The sequence below is a fragment of the Lissotriton helveticus genome, chromosome 3_1 (assembly GCF_964261635.1).
Source record: "Lissotriton helveticus chromosome 3_1, aLisHel1.1, whole genome shotgun sequence".
Taxonomy (NCBI): domain Eukaryota; kingdom Metazoa; phylum Chordata; class Amphibia; order Caudata; family Salamandridae; genus Lissotriton; species Lissotriton helveticus.
This window is the reverse complement of record NC_136061.1, coordinates 1199830661-1199852500: the sequence shown is the minus strand read 5'-3', so window position 1 is coordinate 1199852500 and position 21840 is coordinate 1199830661. Positions and strand designations below refer to the sequence as shown.

At 51.1% G+C, this 21840-nt stretch overlaps 1 long non-coding RNA gene across 1 annotated transcript in view; it reads right to left on the bottom strand.

The window, feature by feature from the left end:
• Positions 1-1783: 1783 nt before the first annotated feature.
• Positions 1784-21840, bottom strand: part of LOC144823375 (uncharacterized) — a 48660-nt gene continuing 28603 nt past the window's right edge. Inside the window, exons 2-3 of the long non-coding RNA XR_013608779.1 lie at positions 3492-3603; positions 1784-2209 (exon numbers count right to left, since the gene is read on the bottom strand). This is a non-coding gene — a long non-coding RNA (uncharacterized LOC144823375). The remainder of the gene's footprint in view (positions 2210-3491; positions 3604-21840) is intronic.

Sequence of the window (21840 nt, the reverse complement as noted above, 5' to 3'; positions counted from 1 at the left end):
GCTATCGAGCACTACTCTGCAGTGGCACCACACAGGCTGACACTGTCTGCGCCGCCGTATCAATCACAAGAAGATACATTGTAGCACTGCCCTCCAGGCCTTGGCTAACTCATCTGGGAGCGCCCCAGGACTGCAGCAGCGCGCACAGGCAGGTCACAGGCAGCGCACTGCACTGACAGCTGAGACACACAGCTTATAGGTCGCACTAACAGGCAACTCAGCCACTATGCATTATGCGTGACAATGCATTTCAGTGCGGTGATGCGGAGCACCACACTGAAATGCGTTAGTGTCACGACTGATGCGTGATACTAGGCAGGACTGTACATCACATCAGTCGGCTCATCTGATTCCAAGGTAAATAGATAGTCTCTCTGTGGTTGCCATATATCTTTGGGCCTGGAGGTTAGGCGCAGTAGCTGTGCGTAGGTCTCGCTTATTTTCTCACAATGGATCATTTTTTTGCAGCCTGGCAGAATCCATGGGGCATGTACCGCAACCCCAGTGAAATGCCAGACCTCACTGCATGGCTTTATGATAAATAATCCCCTTAGCATTAGCTCCTGGTATGGAGCGAGTAGTAGCGAAGTCTGAACTTTTTGCAAGTGGTCCCTATCATTTTGCTTTACGCCAATACTTTTGAAAGTAAACTGAAGTTACACTGATAGAAAATAAATGCGCTGCATCTGCACCATGCAGGTAATCCCTGAAACACACATTTGAATTTGTACACTTAATTGGCTTTTATTGTGAGATGATGTATTCATTGTATACATTACTCATTTTGCTGCAGATTCCATCTTCTCTAGAACAGCAGATTTATTCTTGCTCCACAAAGGTAGTTCTGAGCAGTATTTCAAACCATTCATTGTGGATAGAAACTCAGACGGACAAGACAAGCGTGTAATGAATCATTAGTAGATATATGTTTGCTGACCTTCTTCAGGGTAGGGCTTTCCAATGTCTTAGTTTATGTGTTCCACTAATGTGTTGAACATTTGGAAATATGTTTCCGTTTAGCAAAAACTCAATTGAATCCATAAATAAACTCACTTAAAATGTTTCCTATCATGCACAACAGAAATGTATGTAAACTTAAAAAATTCACAGATCCTGAACCCAAGGCATTTAGTGATACACCTGTCGGACGGCTCAAGAGGAATATCAGATGGAAACAAAACGATTCTTCACTTTTGATGGACAGATTGTACTTTGATCTAAGCCTGAGTGTAAAAGACAGATTTAGAGGTTTTCGCAAAAATGGCAAGTTTCGCCAAAAAAAAATGTATTTGTCATGCCCTTAATAAAATTCAGGATTTTTTCAAAGTTAGAGTTTTCAAAAACTAGAAGAGTGGGGCAAAAATGTAAACTATTGAAGACTAAAATCTAGTTTATTCTGCTTATAGAGCCGATGTTGTACCAAACAAAACGCAGAATAAGAATCCATGATGTTTACAGAAATTTCAGTGCAGAATGTTTAACCAAATTCGGTCCATTCTGTTGGTGGGCAAAAATGCCTGTCTACAACTACTCAGAATATTAAACATGAATATGTTTATGCTATTTAGCACCAAAATACATGATTTGCATTTTATATGCAAGAAATAATTCCCTACCAGCTAATTAGTTGTAATGGGTTTTTGAGCTTCGGTATCCAGCAAACAAAATCTGCAGTTTCATTGCATCCTTCTATTTCTGTATGGTATCAATCCCCTCAGCATCCTAAGAGCTTGCTCCGAAGGTGCAAAATCCATATAAATTACTTTTACCCTGTTCAGATTAGAAACACAATCTTCTTCGAATTGTCCCAGACCCACGCCAGCCATTGGAGGTATCCAGGCAGTATCGTACCGGCTGTGCCAGGTTTTTTGAAGGGGATGCCCCTTCCTGTCTATTCTTGTAACTTTTCCGACATTGACCCTTACTCTCAAGACCACATTCTTCCCCCTCAAGCTCGAGGGATATCTCTTTGCTTTCTCAAACTGTCTGCTTACATACACCCCCTTCCCCAATGTGCCATCACTTGATCTTTTGAATCCATCTCTGATGATTGATTCAGCAGCCTCCACGGAGGTCCCATGGAACACGATGTAGAGCTTCCCATCAGAGGGCACCACAGCACTTTGCAGGGTGACATCCCCGTAGCCGTCTGAGTTTTCCTCTGCCCAGTAGTCTTCCACTGCATTCGGTAAGTGACTCATTGTGTTCACTGTGAAAGATGATCATAAAGAGATGAACTGTTAGGGCAATCCGGAAACTCCAGAGAGAACTTCCCATCAGAAATTTGCACTAAGACGATGAGTGTGACTGAAATATTGGAAGTAGAAAAAGTCAGGGGCATATTACCAACGATTAGCGATATTTATCGCTAACTAGGCTTAGCAACAAATTTTTTATCGCTAAGCATCGCCGGAAAATATCGCTGAGATAACGTGCTATTAGCAACGTTTATCTCCAAAGCGATACATTTTCCGGCGATAGCGTGAATATCGCTGAGAATACAGCGATATTCACGCATTAGCGGCAAAATGCTCTTAGCCATGTTATCCACCTCCCATTGGATAACATGGCTAAGAACTGGTCTGAGCAGGCGTTAGTTTTTTGAGCTATTCGCGCTTGCGCGAATATTTCCAACGCTACGCCTGCCTTTTTAATAGGCGATAGCGACGTCATCGACTGCTTTCAGTCGCTAACGGGTTGGGTACGCCCACTTTGCATGTCATTAGCGATAAACATCGCTGACATGCAAAGCGGGCCCCAAACCTCTCGCTATCGCCTAGAAGCTGTCGCTAACATCAGTTAGCGACAGCTTGCTAATAGGGCGATAGAATTATCGCCGTTTAGCGGCCAAAAACGGCCGCTAAATCGGCGATAATTGTCTATCGCCCCCCTTGGTAATATGCCCCTCAGTCATCTGCCCCTGTAAAGTTACTTGAATATTTGGAGCAAATGTTTAGTTTTTTATGAATACACATGCAATTCTTCTCTACCACAGTCACATGTGTTATTTTTTCCACATGCAGAGTTGTAAATTGGCTCATAGTTCTGCATGTGAAAAAGCAACACAAATGTATATTTGCACATGACTATTATTTTTTGGTTGGCTTTATCTCTGCAGGGAAGGGGAGGAAGTACTTTTGCCTGTATAGAAGCCTTTCCCCTACACACCCATTATTATTTTTTTTGTAGTAATACTTTATTCGGTTACCATGAATCATTGAAGTATGCACACATGATGCAATCACAATATATAAAATGTTACAATATTTCATAAAACATCGAAAATCCAAGGCAATTTTAAAAACATTGGCTCAACCATAAAATATGGTCTATTCCAGTACAATGCCATTCCTATGTACAATATGTGCAAAATGCAACCCTAAGTGATTTGCAAAATAGAACAACAGCAGTTTCTTCATCGATTTCATAGAAATTAAAAAGGTAAAAAATTTAAATTGTGACTTTTTAAAGAAAGTGTTTAAAAAAAATACCTGAATAGGATGTGTCTGCTCTGCACAATGCTGTCACTGCCTCCTGTAGGGAAGCTGGACCAGGGAGGAAATAACTGGTTTGCACTGAGCTCAGAGACTCTTGAAACAAAAACTGCAAAGAGAAAATGGGGTATAAATATTAGATCAACAAAATAAGTACTTTAAACCACTTCTGGAAACAAGAGGGCCCTGCCAAGAAGAAGAGCTGAAGAGCTGTGTGAGGGGTGCTGCCCTTTTATGAGAGGGAGGGTTGGCCTGCAGTTCCTGCTTCTATCTGTGGGAAGATGAAAAGGACTGACTCTTTTTGCCCTGCTGTGGTATCCTGCTTGACAAGATCTCCAAGGACTTGATGCAGAGCTTATCCCCTGTTGGAAGTCTCAGGGAAATCAAAGACTTCAAAAGATCCTTGCTGGGTCAAAAAGTAAATTGCCTGGAAGGAGAGTTTAAATGCGGGGCCGGCATTGGCCACTCCGAAGGTATGGCGGTCGTGCCGGCCCCCGATGACCATACAGGGGCGAGCCTGTCGCACACAGTGATGACGCGACAGGCGCGCCCTGCCACTAATTGGTCGTAGTCCTGGGCGTGACCCAGAAGTGATTGAAATCACGTCCGGGTCATGCATTTTTGGGCTGATGCTAGACCGGTTAGAACTGGCCTGGCTGGGATCTATCTTGGCAATAAAAGGCTGGGGCGGCGGAGTCTCCCTCTTTGCTCGCCGCTCCCTCAGCCTGCCATTAGTCACCCCAGCCTCGCTAGGAGGCTGTAATTTAATTTCCCCACCCACCATCCCCTAAAAGCAGGGTTTATGGAGGGTATTTGTTAGGAATTTTTATTTTCAGGTTGACATGGTTATGTGTATCATATGTGTGATAATTTTTCTTTCCCATTTTGTTAGGAGGTTTTTCCTTGTACAGGTAATGCTTATTGTCGTATTTTTAGTGCTATTCCTTGGTCAGGTGGTAAGATCATGATTGGTGAGCAGTAAATTTAAGGTCCTTAGAGGGCGGCGCCTTTTTTGAATGGGGTCGCCCAAGGGGGAAGGACAAGTGGTCTCTCATAGAACTCCAGGGGCAGTTACAGCCGGTTGGCTGGATGGGTGCGAGGCAGTGGGAGTTACTCTTTCCAGTAGGCTGCTTGGCCACCCCGCACGTGCACAATGGCACAAGTAAGCGGCGCATAACTGCAAGGGCCCCATTATGGAGATAAGCTACAGGGCGAATGGGGGTGACCTGAGGGGAGAAGTACCCTCATGGGGAATGGGCCCTCTGCGCATGCGCACTCCAGTTGGAGGGCAGGCATACGGGGGTGACCTGGGGGGAAGTACCCTCACCGTGAACGGGCCCCCTGCACCTGCGCACTCCTGTTGGAGGGCGGGCATCAAGAGATAAGGATCTGGCACCACTTATTGACCTTGCTGTAGGCTCAAAATAGGGATACGCAGAAAAATGAAATGTTATTATTAGGGTTATTGAATGTGGTATGTTTAGATTCGGATAGGTATACCTTTGTATTAGAGATATGTTAAGGTTAGCCATCTGACATCTGTACCTATCAACGAAGCAATGTAATGTAATGGTTTTCTGCGTATTGTGTAAATATTGTATATTAATTTTATGTTTGAAATATTTTATGTAAATAAATACGGCCGAGGGTTTACGACCCCCTAATCCAAAAATCCTCTCATGTTATTATCTTGTTATTGATAAAGGGAGGAGGCGGTTTAGGTAGTACCTGGCCATACTGTGTGAGGAATGCTGCCCCTTTGTGTGCGGGGGTAGGTTGGACTGCAGTTGCTGCTTCTATCCTGAGCAGGAGAAGGACTGGACTGTTCTTCATCTTGAAACAAGGAGGGAGCTTGTGGGGAGCACTCTTTTCAGTCAACAAGAGCAAGGTGCTTTGTTTCTGCCTTCAACATCGGATCGGAAAAGTATGAGGCATTGTTCCTAATGCGTAGACAATCTCTCCTATTCTGCCTGGAGCGTGTTGAGGGCAGCAGTGCCTGATTTCCAGTGGTGCTTGAGGAGCATTCTCTGCCCCGTTCTACAGGGCAGGTACTCCTCTTTGTGGGAGCACGGTGTTCTGCTTGGGTGCACTAGATACGACCACGCCAGCTTGCTGCGCAAAGCCAACACCAGTCTTCCCAAAGCATTACCCGATAGCAGGGAAGGGCCTGAAGCAGCTGCACCAGTGGGTGGGGCCACTCCGCCTGACAACAACACACCAGCATGGTTGTCCGGTGGCCTCAAGAGGAGATTAGCCCCCGCCCTGCTCGAAAATTGGCATCTCTGAAAGAAGGTGAGGCAGTCCTGCACTCCTGCACAGGCGGGGCTGTAATTGCAGAGAAGTTGCCTTGCTGATTTCCACCATTGTGCCCCCACTCCTCTTACCTGTGAGCACTTGCTATTGGTCAGTGCACATCATTTGGTTCCCCACTGTAATTCTCGGGTGAGAACTCAACAGAGGCCCTTCGCTTCCTGGCTTAGAAAACTGTGCACACTCCCTGAATATACTGTATTTACAGTAGTGGGCGCACAGTTGCTTCTTGCCCTACCGTCAGTGCATATTCACCCTATTTAGCATAATAAGAGCACAGGTACGCCATGCCCTACCGTTCCCTAACGCTTCAGGTGGTTGTGTTACTGAATGACTGTTACTGTTAGGCTTATGGTAATTTGTAGACTATGGGTCATTTATGGTGATTTATGTGCTTATTCCTAATCTGATGTGCGTTCTCACACCCATTTGATGATTTATGTGTTTCTCTCCCTTCCTAAATGCTGCATTTTATGCCCTGATATTAGGATTTATGATGCTTTTACCTTGCATCGAATATCATGTCAGGACCTGCATATTGTGTACAGTGATGGTGTAGGGTGTTTCCATGAAGTGTGCAACCTATAAGTATTTCCTTTATTGCACTACTGGTGATGTTATGACAATTGTCTAGTTGGCAAAGTGATTTATGATTTATGTGATTGTGGTCTATGTGTGTTACATACAAAATATGAGATATTTGGATATAATCCCATGTAGAGCCTATTTTGTGGTGTATTTATTGTGTCACTGGTGTGTGTGTGTTGCACAAACTCCTTACACATTGGCTCTGGGATGAGCCTGCCTGATTGTGCCAAGCTACCAATGGGGTGAGGAGGGTTTTTCTTAGATATGTAACTCCCTTACCCTGACTAAAGTGTTGGGTCATGCCTGGCCTAGTTACATACCATAGCCAACCAGAACCCCCATTTCTAACACTGGTAGTTAATAATAGAGGCCTCAGGGGGATCTAGGATTAGTAGAATTGGCATTTAGTGTTGTGACATTTAATAGCACCAGCCATGGGCTTCTGAGCAGAGACTTGGCCAGTAGCACTCATTCCAGTGCTCAATTTTTTAAAAAGAAGTCCTGTTGCCCTTGTCAGGAGGCTGCCTCATCTTACACCACCCATTGCCACTGCCAGCGCTGCCAATATCAGTACCAACACAACGAATAACCGCAGTACTTCTCCAAGTGTAATTAGTCACACTATTGCAGTCACCAAAGCTATAACAATGGCTTCAGAGGCACTTAGTAGTCATTTTTAAGATATATTCACTTAACGAACAACCGTTGTTGAACACATCTCTAAATCAGTCAAACAGTGCCACCATGTGGTAGACTGTCATGCATCCTGTAATTCTGGGGAAATCACTTAGGGCCAGAAGTACAATAGCGCGTATTCGCGATTTTCTTACAGCGAATTTTAGCGATTCGCTATTAGGAAATTGCAAACGGCAATGTACAACAGTGTGTTTGACACTGTTAGCAATTAGCAGTGGGTCGAAAATGGACGTGCTTCATCAAAATTTGTGAGGCAGGTCGCAATTTACGAACCCAATGTGAATTTCTACAATCACAGACATGGTGGCCTACTGGGGTAAACAAACCACCATGTCTGTGATTGGTTTTTAGTTAAAGCAATAATGTTTTTGTTGTAATGCAGTACGTTTTCCTCAAAAGAAAATGGGATGGGTTTCAAAAATAAAAAAGAAAAGCAACATTTTCATTTTTAGGTCTCGCCTATGCAGTGCTTGAGCTGCTTAGGAAAAGACCTTTAGCAATTGCTTCAGCTTTGCTGCCATAAACGTGCACACATTGCATTGCTTTGAATGCAACGAGTGCACGTTTGGCGATTCCCTTGCGGGAGCGAGCTTTAAAACCATGTGTGAATTACAAACATATGGTTCCTGCTCGCTCCCGCAAGGGAAATAGGCGCAGGCCCCCTCCTCTCTCCTCTCCCCCTGCTGCCCCCTCCTCTCCTCATCTTTTTTTCCCCCTTCAGCGCGAGGCACGCGCTTGTTTTCTTTGTTATAATGCAATGCTTAATCTTCTAAATCATCATTAGTGAGTGGCATGTGCTTGTCTTGCTGCTCTGTCATTCAACATGTACCCAAAAATGAGACTATGAATGCAAAAGTGGGACGTCTGAGTCACTGTGGAGGAAATGCCTGAAATCCCCGAGTATCACTGACTGTACACAGCTTGATTAATTTCCACTCCTCCCGCAAGTGACTTTTGCAAATGAATGAGGCGTTTGAAGGGTGGAATTCCCTTTGTATAGCACTTTGAAACAGTGCCTGCACGTATTCTTTCGGAAACCCCTGGTTTTGTTTTTGACTTGCAATACTGTGTCCCCAACCAGCCACCCACCGAGATCGTACAAATTACCTTGAGAATTCATGCAGATGCTGAGAGAATTGCGCGTGATCATGTTTTTGTTTGACCCGCTCGTTTTCATTCTGAGCTGAAGATAGAAACGATACAGGATATCTCTCTATTAAGCCACATCGTAAATTTCAAGGCGCATCTCGGAAACTCGGAAGTGGTGACTTTTCACAGGAAGGGGGTGTCTAAACATTAGACTGCTAGTAATATATCTGCATTGCTCCCAGGTCCTTTTATGTGTTTGAGCGCCCACTCACCATAGGGTTAAATCGCTGTACGCAGCTGCTTTTAGTTTGTTCCTTAAGCTGAGAGTCACTTGGGGCTCTGGACCATGCCCTTTTCTGAGTAGGTGACAGGGGACAATGGGCTGACAGTGGGATGCGGTGTCTGTTCAGCAGGAGTCGAAGATATGACCTGTACTCCGAAGGACGTGTGACTCCGTGCAGGTGATGGGACGGGGTGTGAGGGTGATGAGGGTCACTAGGAAGGCCTCACCTTGAGGAAAGGAACACTGCAACAGTTAAGCAGCCCTGGCAGGGCTTTAAGTGGGATGGAAAAGCAGGGGGTCTCTCCAAAGGGGTGTGACCAATTTAATTAGGGCATGCCGCCCGACTTGTATTTTGCTGTTTCTGTCATTGCATCCAGCCATATGATACAAATAACATCATACCTACAACAATTAAGGACTATTGGCTTTGTCAATGGTTGTTAGTTGCATAAGATAAATACGCAGCAACTATGGCTTGTATATAATATTTAAAAAGCTTCCACTTAAAGCCCTGATGACACCATGACAATGTTGCTGCTCCTGAGATTCAAAAAGAGAAGGGAAATCCAGAGAGTAAATGAGTCTCTATAAAGGATTTCCCTCCCCTACAATGCTCACCTTGCATGACGTAACTTCTCCACTAGTGAGAAGTGAACAGTGTGAGCAGTGTACGTCCCTGTGCCTGCTGTCACTGCACTCTCTACAGTGGATTTGAGCAACTGGGCCAAGTACCTAGGGCTTTAAGTGGGATGAAAAAACTGGGGGGGGGGGTCTCTCAAAGGGGCGTGGCCAATGTAATTAAGGGCATGGCTTAAAACACGTAAGCTAAAAACCTGTGCCGCCCGACTTGTATTTTGCTGTTGCTGTCATTGCATCCAGATATATGATACAAGTAATAACACATCTACAAGAAGTCAGGACTATTGGCTTTATCAATGGTTTTTAGATGCATACGATAAATAAGCAGCAACTATGGATTGTTATACATAATATTGAAAAAGCTTCTACTTAAAGCCCTGGTGAATGTTGCTGCTCCTGAGTTTCAAAAAGAGACAGGAAAAACCAGAGAGAAAATGACTCTCTTTAAAGGATTTCCCTTCCCCTACAACACTCCCTTGGCATGACGTCATGCCGTAACTTCTCCACTAGTGAGAAGTGTGAGCACGCGCACATTGATGTGTCTGCTGTCACTGCAGTCCGAAAAAAATGAACCGCCTGTGCAGGGCACATAACAGAGCCCAATAGAGACCCGTTTCGAGTCTTCCTTTAAAATTGCATTTATTATGTAATTGCATTACATACACTCTGGTATATTACTAAAATCTAAATTTTGGAAGCACCATTTTATCGTAAAACTATGTGCACATTTTGTATCAGTCTAACTTATACTGTGTGTAATGCAAGTATAAACAAGCATTGGAATAGCCAATAGGTCTCGCCTTTGGGACCTTATAAGTGTTTAGTTATCCAGCACAATATCCTTGGTGCAACAACATCAAGTGTTGCATGGCTAAACACTTATAAGGTCCCAAAGGTGAGACCTATTGGCTATGCCAATGCTTGTTTAAGAGTAGGCAGTGGTCCCTCTTAAAAATGTTGGCACACTGTTAGAAATGGGGTAGCATGGTGCAGAGCGGACGGGCCAAACTCCAGAGGACATGTGGAAAGCATCCACAAAGTACACACAGGCGACACACAAGGCACACCACAAAAAGAGACCACACCAGATTAGGTGAAAAGAATAACTTTTGTATTGGGTCAAACATGCAATAGTAATCACTGTAGTCACTATACTGTGCCAACTGACGCCAGGGCAATATGTACAAGGGGATTATTTACATGGGAGGGCCAATCGGGCCGCTGCCAGAACCATCGCAAATGACAAAGTGAAAAAAAGGTAAGCCCATCAGCTGTAGTCCTAGGGGAAACATGTTCAGCATCACTGTACAACATTAGCACCACAGTATTGTCGTGAGGCCTGACCTGGGGGCATAAACATAGTAGGCATTAACATGGAATGCAAGACCAGCAGCAGTCAGCCTTACGGGATAAACATTAGTATGAACATAATGCATTGGGCCTAAGATGAATACACCATTGCCTGACATTAATACTAGGCATTAAACACCCTATGTACCACCGTAACCTCAGCAGTGTGCAACATCATGAGCGTTTCACTATGCACCAAATCAAGGCATAAAATCAGGAGCCGGGGTCATCAACCTTAGGGAAAAAAAGTATTAGGCACATCAGTATAGTTGCATCATCATGGGGGCATGACGGCATGAAACATTACCAGGGGTGCACAAACATTAGGCAGAGTCCGCCTGCATAACCACATTAGACTGGGGCATGACCCTCAACCATCAGGGGGATACCGGTGGCCAACATCCCTTTAGGTACCAGTGGGGGCATCAGGCTCATTGTACTTGGCATAACACAGGGCCTAAAACCTTCATTAGCATGAACACCTTTAACATGGGGGCATACTGCAGCCTAAATCACATTGGTAGGGGGGCATAAACCAATAGCATTTACATCACCGCAGTCAGCTTGCATCAAACCCTACAGTCCTGGCCCCCTACAGTGCAGATGAGGTTCTGGCGCACTGCACAGTCACAAAGGGGCTTCTAAACTCATGAAGGCCCAAACACGGTGCAGCTGCCACTGTCAGATGGGGCCTGCTGTGTACTCAGCACCGGGGGCGGGCACTGGCAATATGCCCGACACCCCCCAACCACTAGCAGGCAGAGCCCCACTCACCAGGCTCTAGGGGCAGGCTCCAGACGTCAGCTCCTAAGCCCCCTCCTCTGGGGCATGGAAATACAGGATGCCCCCTACTTTACAATAATGCAGGGCCCTGGCGGCGGCGCTTTAGTATCAATGGCCCGGGTGCAATGTGTGGAAGGCGGCCCCACACGGCAAAGGGAGGAAAGGCAGCTGCCTGGCAAATCTGGTCAATTGCTGTACGGCCTCGTCCTGGCCCCGGGGGCCTCAGGCACCGATACAGTGCCTCGGCCTGCCCCCCACCTTCCAACACCCCAGAGGGAAGCCCCATTCACTGTAGATCTTGCGGAGCGGCTCTGGGTTTCTCTTGCTGTTGGCAGCAGCTCCTCAACACCCGACTTCTCAGCCTGCATGCGGGCCTCTCCCTTCCCCTTGGGAGCCCCGCAAACCACTGGCTGTTTGCCTCCACGGCCGGAGGCGGGGTAGGTTCCCGTCCTCCGAGATCGGTACGGCTCCGGGCTCCTCTGTTCCTGTCTGCCGCGGGCTCTCCTCAGCGTGTGAGAGCCCCGCCCGCGGCAGCGTCTCGCCCGACCTCACCCGACCTCTTTGATACGGGGGCCTGTGAGGCTCCAGACGGCGTCCTTCTGGGGCACGAACCGATGGGGTAGGCTCCCGCTCCAGTTCTAGAATCAGCAGACGCGCAGGCTCCCACCAGCTCATGGGAGCCCAGCCTGACTTCCGGGTCGGCTACTTGTCCTTCCGGGTCCTGAGTTAATCCTGGGTCGCGGCGGTGAATCCTTCTTTGCGGCAAAGTGCGGGGTAGGCTCCCGCCAAATTAACATAAAAACCGCGGAGTAGGCTCCCGCTGGTTTTAAGTCAGCAAAAGCGCAGCAATACACGGGGTAGGCACCTGCTCATTAAATATGCATGAAGCGGGGTAGGCACCCGCTTTTATTTAAATCAGCACGCGGGCGCAATCACGTGGGGTGGGCTCCCACAGCACTTTCAAATATTAGTTCCTCCTGGCCACCCGGCGCTGGCGAATCCCCACTCCTTCTTGGGGTGATTAAAATTAGGCGCTAGCAAGCGGCACAGGTTGGGCAGCCTCACAACATGGAACCTTGGCCCAGAGGTACACAGTCCCACACAGCACGGTACCACCCACGCTCCTCACCTCCTTCTTCTACTCGGGGAGTGTGTTACAGCACTCACCATGCGCTGGAAGGCACAGTCCATGGGGGTATAGCGCTTTCTCAGCCCAGTGCTGCAGAGGACAGACACTCCTCTTCTCCTGGCACATTTAGGTGTAGCGCTCCTTGCTTCTTCAGGGGCCAGGTAGCAGAGCAGCAGGCAGTACTGGGCAAGGTCAGCAGTCAGTGTGCACTCATCAGGACAGGGCGGTAGGTCTTAGCAACCATCCTCCTCTGTAGCATGGCACTCCTCCTGTTACAGCATCCTTTACTCCTGCAGTGGGGCTTTCACTAGCCCTGTGGACAGCAGAGGGGTTTCAGTTGGGTGGAGGGTCCAGCACACAGGCCTATGTGGCGGTATCCCCTGGCAGCACATGGTGGCACAGCCCCCCTACTTATACGCCCCTCACCCCACCTACTAGACAGGGGAAGAAGCTTCTAGAAGCATCTGGGGAAACTGGTTCTAACTGGCTCAGGGGGAGGAGTAGAGCACCCTGGGTGCCAGGCTTTCCCTCCAAAAGCTGGGATGGCTGGGAAGCAAACAACTAGACTGCTAACCCACCACAGTCAGGTGGCACCACATACAGCCATGGCATCCATTTTAAACGCAGCATGTTACCAGGTTACATTCTCATGATGGGGGAATTATAGGTGCGCACACCTTTGCATTACATTTAACATGGCATCTCACACCACACATGGCCTATACATTTCTCAACCATGGGGGAGACATCCTCAAATAGGGGGGTCAAAAAGTGAAACATTTTGGGAAAAGGGGCCAAGTCCAACACACACACATTCCCAAAGGGCAATGGTCCTTTAGGGACCCCTTCCCGTTTGTGAATGGGTTACTGTTAGACGGACCGGGAGGGTCGGCCGAGGATACGGGGAGAGGTCTCCGGGGAGAGCCGTCTCCAGTGAATCGTACAGACAAGTAACTTCCCCCCCACAGACGGACACCACACAATGATAAAGTTCAACGATACTTTATAGACAATTCTTCAAGTACGGTAGAATGGTACAAGGAGGTCTGGACTCAGGGGTCCCCTCTATTCTGGTCTCTGTTTGGGAAAAGGGTAGCGGGACAGTCTTGTTACCAAAACGATGGAAAATAGCTCTCAATCCTCGAGCTCGGTGGTGTAGATGAACGGGCCGCGGCGGAGCCAGCAGGTCCCGAGATGGATAAGGCAGACGACGGTCCGCGGCAGAGCCAGCAGGTCCCGATGAAGGTGGTGGTTACAAACGGTCCGCGGCTACGCCAGCAGGTCCCGACGATGATGAAGGATAGGGTGGTTCCCAAAGCCGCGGCAGCGCCAGCAGGCAAGACGAGGGTGCACAAGACAGAGCTACGGCAGCGCCAGTAGTCCGTCAAGGATGAGTTCTTCTTTGCGTCTCTCGACTCCAAGATACAACTCCCGTCCTGCTCTGGAGCTGCCCCAGTTATAGGGCTGGTGTGCTTTGATGTCCGGACCCTCGCACTTGGAGGTCGGGAGGTCCGGGATGAGGGGGTTCAGACACCCAGCAGGGGGGTGGAGCCAGCGTCCGGGGAGGCGATGGGCGAGCGGCACTTGGCGGGTGAGAGCCATCGACACCTCCTGCTCCCATTGACTGACCAAGTAGCCCGCTCACCTCCTGGGTGGATGTTGGTGCCGGAATGTCTGAGGCCTGGCCAGGCCCAGGGTTGAGGTCGATCGGGGGCCAGGCGGCCTCGTGGTGGAGTGTCCAAGATGGCGCCCAGGATGGGCGCGCAGGCCGGTAGTGGGTCGGCCTACGGGGTCAACAGGTTCGAGTGTAGGGGTCCCTGCGGGGACGGTGGACGTGCAATGGTGGTGTGTGGTACTTGCGTGGCTGGTTCGGGCCTGGTTGGGCCGGGGGAGAGCGGCCCTTCATGTGGCCTGTCCAACATGCGTCCCCCCCAGCTGAAGGCGGGGAGAGTTACCCGTTCTCTTGGGGACTCTTCGCGTCGAGGCGGAAGAACCGGGACAGGCCATCTGCGTTGGCGTGATCGGGCCCAGGCCGATGTTCAACTGTGAAGTCCATCCCTTGTAGGGAGATGGACCAGCGTAGTAACTTCGGGTTTTCCCCCCGCATCTGCATCAGCCACTGCAGGGGTCGGTGGTCGGTCTGTACCCGAAAGGGTGTGCCAAAAAGGTAGGGCCGGAGCTTCTTGAGGGCCCATACCACCGCGAAGGCCTCCCTCTCTATGGTGCTCCAGCGTTGTTCCCGTGGTAGGAGTCGCCGGCTGATGAAGGCCACCGGCTGGTCATGGCCTTCGGTGTTCACTTGGGACAGGACTGCCCCAATGCCATGGTCGGAGGCATCCGTCTGGACGATGAACTCCCGGCTGTAGTCGGGGGCCTGGAGCACAGGGGCGGAGCACATGGCGGCTTTCAATTGTTCAAATGCAGCTTGACACTCTGGGGTCCAGTTGACTTTCTGGGGCTGATTTTTTTGACGTGAGCTCTGTGAGGGGCCTCACGATAGTACCATAGTCTTTCACGAATCTTCGGTAATAGCCCGTGAGGCCCAGGAAGGCTCGTACCTCGGTCTGGGTAGTGGGGGGCTGCCAGGACTGGATGGCGGCAATTTTTAGCTGCAGAGGGGCCACCAGGCCGCTTCCCACCTGGTGCCCGAGGTAGGTTACAGACCCTTGCCCAATTTGACATTTGCTGGCCTTGATCGTGAGGCCAGCTTGCTGAAGGGCGTGCAGTACTGCTCGGAGGTGGTGGAGGTGCTCGGACCACTGGTTGCTGTATACAGCGATGTCGTCTAAGTAGGCGGCGCTGAATCCTTCGAGCCCCGCCAGGACCTGATTGACGAGCCGTTGGAATGTTGCTGGGGCATTCTTCATGCCGAAGGGCATGACTGTGAAATGGTAATGGCCATCGGGCGTGGAAAAGGCAGAACGTTCTTGTGCCCGGGGTGTGAGGCCGATTTGCCAGTAGCCCGCCGTCAGGTCGAAGATACTGAGGTAGCGGGCAGCTCCCATGCGGTCGATTAGTTCATCTGCCCGGGGGATGGGATGTGCGTCTGTCCTGGTGACCGCATTCAAGCCCCGGTAGTCGACGCAGAACCGGAGTTCTGGTGTGGTGCCGGGGGCAGCTGCTTTGGGGACCAGTACTACAGGGCTGGCCCAGGGGCTGTCTGAGGGCTCGATGACCCCGAGCGTGAGCATTTTGGCTACTTCCTCCTGGATGCAGGCCCGTACCCGATCTGGCACGCGGTAGGCCCGGTGGCGGATAGGGGGGCTGTCCCCCGTGTCCACATCGTGCGTACACCAGGAAGTGACCCCTGGGGTGAGGGAGAACAGGCTGGCGAATTGTGATAGGAGAACTTGGCACTCCTGGTGTTGCTCTCGGGTGAGGGCCTCTGAGAGTCGGACCCCATCTACGGAACCGTCTTTCTCCCGCGTTCGTAGGAGGTCCGGGAGGGGCTCGGAGTCCTCTTCAGCCCCATTGTCTGTGGCCATCAGGAGGCTGAGTTCTGTCCGTACAAAGTGCGGTTTCAGTCTGTTAGCGTGGAGGACCCGGAGGGGGTTCCGGGAAGATTCCAAGTCGATGAGATAGGTAGCCGGACCCTTGCGCTCGACCACCTTGAAGGGCCCTGTCCACTTGTCTTGTAGGGCGCAGGGTTCGGTGGGGGACATCACCCATACCTGTTGCCCAGGTTCAAACGCGATGGAGGAGGCATTCCGGTCATACCACTTTTTCATGTCCTCCTGACTGGCCTCTAGGTTGGCTTTTGCTAGTTCTCGGAATCGCCGGGTCTGGTTGCGGAGTGTTAGGAGGTAGCGGAACACATCTGGTGGGTTCTTTAGAGGGGGCATCTCCCAGCCTTCCTTAACTAGGCTGAGCGGCCCGCGCACGGGGTGTCCATACAGCAGTTCAAATGGGCTGAAGCCCAGGGACTTCTGGGGAACCTCTCGATATGCGAAGAGAAGGCACGGCAACAGTACATCCCACTGGCGACGGAGGGGCTCTTCCAACCCCCCGATCATCCCTTTGAGCGTGCGGTTGAACCGCTCAACGAGTCCGTTTCCTTGAGGGTGATAGGGGGTCGTGAACCGGTAGGTAACCCCGCACTGTTGCCAGAGAGATTTCATGTATTTCGAAATAAAGTTCGTGCCTCTGTCACTGACGACCTCCCGGGGGAAGCCCACCCGGGAGAAGATCCCCATCAGAGCCCGGCCGACTACCGGGGCTGTCACAGTCCGCAGGGGAACAGCCTCCGGGTAGCGGGTGGCGTGGTCCACTAGCACCAGGATGAATCGATGGCCTTGTTTTGTGCGCGGGTCCAGGGGCCCTACGATATCGATTCCGACCCTCTCGAACGGGGTGGTGACCACGGGAAAAGGTTGCAGGGGGGCTTTCAGTTTGCGGCCGCTCTTCCCACTGGCTTGGCACGTGGGGCAAGATCGGCAATGCTGGTGTACATTGTCCCTCATTTTGGGCCAGAAGAAGTGGGTCACCAGGCGGCTATAGGTTTTGTCTTGACCCAAGTGTCCTGCCAGGGGGACATCGTGGGCCAGGTTTAGCAGAAAGTCTCTAAAACGGAGGGGTACCACTAGGACTCGGCTGGCCCCCAGCTCCGCGATCCTTTGCTCACTGTACAGCAGATCATTGTCCCAGTAGACCCAGTGAGTTCCGGAGGTATCCCCTGCGCTTTGGGCTAGCGCTTGCTGGCGGAGTCCCTCGAGGGACGGACAGGTCCTTTGTTCTTGGCGAAATTGTTCTTGCGTGGGCCCCCCCTCTTGAGGCCACTGGTCGAGGTTAGCGAGGTCTGGAGGTTGAGCTGGTTCGGGGGGGACGTCACGGTCGGTGGTTTCGGCGGGGGCGACCGGAGGCGGTGGCGCCGGCCATTCGAGTTCCTCTGGGCGGGTGTTGGCACGGCGGTCATGGACCGGGTGGTGACGCACGCCCAGTCCGGGACGCCCAGCATCCCCAGGTGCTCTTTTCGTTCGACTGCTGCCCATGGAGAGCTTTCCAGGTCATTACCCAGGAGGCAGTCTACGGGGGCATCATCTCGGACCGTCACCTTCAACATGCCGGAGACCCCTCCCCATTCGAAGGGGACGCAGGCCATCCGACACAGACTTTCTGAGTTATCGGCTGAACGTACAGGGCAGAGAATGTTTGGTAAGTATTGTTCGGGGGTCACCAGGTGACAGCGGACGGCTGTTACACTGGCCCCAGTGTCACGAAGGGCTTCCGCCCGGCGTCCATTGATGCCCACCCATTGGCTGTACTTCTGGGTATTAGCGGGTAGGGGGACCCGCGGGACCATGTCTCTCCCCCCTAGGCAGGCGAGAGCCATGGCGGCTGGCTCCCATTCTTGGTGTTCCTGTTCATATTCTTCTTGTTCCTCTGAGATCCGTTCCTCCCCCAGAGCAGCAGCGGCTACTTGGCGGGGTCTTGGGCTCTGGTACTGGGGGCAGTTTGGGTCGTTTGCATAGTGTCCGACTCGTTGACATCGATGGCAGGTAACATTGGCTCGAGGTCCCGGTCGCGCTGGGGTGCTGCCCCGGTTGGACGGGGGGGTGGGGCTGATAGTGGGGGTGACCGGAGCGTTGCTTCTTCCGCGTCCTTGGCCTCCACCTCCTCGGGGACGGTGCTGACCATTGTTGTTCCGGTTCTGTTCGGAGGACCCATTTCGACTCACTCTGGTGATCTCCCACCGGTCAGCTTCGGCTGCGAGCTGCCGGGGATCCGTTAACTTGCTGTCGAGGAGGTGCTGGCGAAGTTCAATGAAGCAATTGTTCGACAGATGCTCCCATACCATAAGATTGAACAGTTGTTCGTAGGTTGTGACCTTGCTTCCTTTGATCCAGCCCTCGAAGGCTCGGCTAAAGTAATTGACATAGTCCACCCAAGTTGTACCTGGGATGCGGGTGCAGTCTCGGAACCTCTGACGGTACATCTCGGGTGTGAGGCCATAGCGGGTGAGGAGTGCCGCTTTCATATGGTCATAGGAGGTCATCTGCTGGTCCGGGAGTTGCAGCAGGGCGTCGCGGCCCTCATTGAGGAATCTCCCCCACAGACCGGCCCCCCAATCGCTTCTATCGATCCGGTGTGCAGTCATAGCGATTTCATAGGCCTTAAACCATTGCTGGATGTCGTCCTCCCGGAAGTATTCTCGAACGACATCCTTGGGGATGTGTACCTTCTTCTCTGTTGCCCCTGGAGTGTGGGGTTGCTCGGGCACCCCTGTTTCTTTATTCTGTTTGCGTAGGTCGATTTCAGCTAATTTCCGTTCATGTTCATATGCCAGTTTCTTTTCCTCGAGCTCCCTTTGTCTCTGTTTCTCCTCTCTTTCTTCTCGGAGACGCAGGTGCTCTAAGTTGATTTTCTGTTCGGCCAACTTTAGTTCAACGTCCATTTTGAGCCGGGCCATTTCCAGTTCGTGTAGTCGGGTTCTTTCTCGTTCCTGGATCTCGCCTGGCGAGAGACCCGTTCTTCGCTCTTCAGGGGCCATGGGGGTTTGTGCTGTGATGTCTTGATCGGGGGTTCCGGCAGCCCCGGTTTCTGCCCAAGATTCCAGGGCCTGCTTAAAGTCATCTTTGGTATTTAGTCCGGTGGTAGCGATACCTAATTCGATACAGAACTGTTTAAGTTCACGATGGCTGTACTCGCCCAATTTCTCCATCTGGAATTTCTCCGTTGATCCGCTTTCTTTAGTTGACATCGTGATTCGCCGTGGGGTGAGCTACTCTCTGTACGGTTTATGCGGTGATTCGGATCCCGTCGCTGGCCACCAATGTTAGACGGACCGGGAGGGTCGGCCGAGGATACGGGGAGAGGTCTCCGGGGAGAGCCGTCTCCAGTGAATCGTACAGACAAGTAACTTCCCCCCCACAGACGGACACCACACAATGATAAAGTTCAACGATACTTTATAGACAATTCTTCAAGTACGGTAGAATGGTACAAGGAGGTCTGGACTCAGGGGTCCCCTCTATTCTGGTCTCTGTTTGGGAAAAGGGTAGCGGGACAGTCTTGTTACCAAAACGATGGAAAATAGCTCTCAATCCTCGAGCTCGGTGGTGTAGATGAACGGGCCGCGGCGGAGCCAGCAGGTCCTGAGATGGATAAGGCAGACGACGGTCCGCGGCAGAGCCAGCAGGTCCCGATGAAGGTGGTGGTTACAAACGGTCCGCGGCTACGCCAGCAGGTCCCGACGATGATGAAGGATAGGGTGGTTCCCAAAGCCGCGGCAGCGCCAGCAGGCAAGACGAGGGTGCACAAGACAGAGCTACGGCAGCGCCAGTAGTCCGTCAAGGATGAGTTCTTCTTTGCGTCTCTCGACTCCAAGATACAACTCCCGTCCTGCTCTGGAGCTGCCCCAGTTATAGGGCTGGTGTGCTTTGATGTCCGGACCCTCGCACTTGGAGGTCGGGAGGTCCGGGATGAGGGGGTTCAGACACCCAGCAGGGGGGTGGAGCCAGCGTCCGGGGAGGCGATGGGCGAGCGGCACTTGGCGGGTGAGAGCCATCGACACCTCCTGCTCCCATTGACTGACCAAGTAGCCCGCTCACCTCCTGGGTGGATGTTGGTGCCGGAATGTCTGAGGCCTGGCCAGGCCCAGGGTTGAGGTCGATCGGGGGCCAGGCGGCCTCGTGGTGGAGTGTCCAAGATGGCGCCCAGGATGGGCGCGCAGGCCGGTAGTGGGTCGGCCTACGGGGTCAACAGGTTCGAGTGTAGGGGTCCCTGCGGGGACGGTGGACGTGCAATGGTGGTGTGTGGTACTTGCGTGGCTGGTTCGGGCCTGGTTGGGCCGGGGGAGAGCGGCCCTTCATGTGGCCTGTCCAACAGTTACCATCAGCTTGAAGTTGGTGGCAACTGCAAATGTTTTGAGACCGCATTACCAGTCACAAAAGACTCATGAATGCCAGTGCTCTTCGGTATTAGGAAGGGATGCCCTAAACATGCCCCTCCCTAATGCCGAATCGCAAAAGCAAAATGTGATTCGGTAACAAATTACCAAGTCACATTTTTCCTTCTGTACATGGCAAAATGTGTTTTACTGGTTGCCAATAGTCAGATGGCACGTTTGCGACCGGTAAAATGCTTCGTAAATCTGGCCCCTAATCTTCCCATACCTAACAATATGAATGTGTCCGTTTGTAACGCAACTGGTGCTCATGTAAAGTGTTCAGATACCTTCAGGTCGAGTCGGCGGTATATAAAACTCCACCCTCAAAAAAATGATAGACTCATGACATCACAAATTTAGCACTGGGGCAAGATAAATGACAATAGAGACATACAGAAAAGAGGCATGGGCACGAGGTTGAAATGAGAGCGAATGGTAGGTGTGATAAATGAAAAACGACGCACAGAAAAGCGTGAAGGGAAGGAGGGTGTCAGCGGTTGCATTCACAAGAAGGGAATGTGAAAGAGGTAGAAACAATGATCAGGGAGTCAACAGAGACCTGTAGATACAAAGTTGTCCCTCAGGCAGTTCAATGCAGGCACTGCAAGGGCGGCGGAAAGGTGCACCCCAACAGCCAATATAGCCCTCTCAGACAGAAATACTTTTTTGGGCTGAGGCTAGCGTTCCAAACTATGGGGCATATGTACAAAGAGTTAACGCAGCTGTAGCATCAATTGTTTGCCGTTACGGTGGCTTTTTTGTACTCGTCATATTTACAAGTTGCCGCTAACCGCAGTAAGCAGCAGTTTTCGGGCGTAAATGTCCTTTGTGTTCGGCGCGGACCAGTGGGTGACGGACACAGACGAGCTTGCTTTTGGCGCACCAGTGATACGCCTGTTGCGCATGGCCGCACAGCCGGCGCCATTAAAGTAGTGCTGTGGGGGGACTGGACAGCTGCGAGGTGGGAAACGTGGGAAAGGACACTGGAGGGGGCGGGACACGGGAGAGAAGCGGGGGTTGTAAATTTATATTTTTTAAATTCTGACATTGAGGCCGGGTACCGCGTCTTCTGTGCTCCTACTCTCCTGAGTCTGCTTCCAGGAACAGGAAGCAGGCAGCAAGGCTCCATCCACAAAGGCAATAACAATGCTGCAATGTGGCGTTGTGATTGTTCTTGAGCGCCGTGACAAGGCGTTCAGCCAGTGGCTGGAGGGGTGGGCATGTACTCCGTGCAGGATGTAATGCAGATTGCATTGCAAACAGGGAAGTGCGCATGACTGCTTTGGGCAGCACCACCCATCCTCCCGCCCACAAAGCAAACATAGCATGAGTACATCAGAAAGTTATCTTCATGTTATGTTTCTTCTTCTTGCATTGCTTGAAAGCAGTGGGGCAAAGCTCTTCCGCCATAGCGGATGAGTCCCCACTGGGGGGGGTGTCACACACAGGTGCTAGGCCAGGGCCCGACTCGACACCTGGGCCTCCTCCGCTACGTGTCCCACCTTCTCCCCACTAGGACATTGACACTGTAGTGCAAACCGCTGCACTCTCTCCAAATCTGTCACTCAGCCAGCCGGAGCCTCAGACAGGCGGG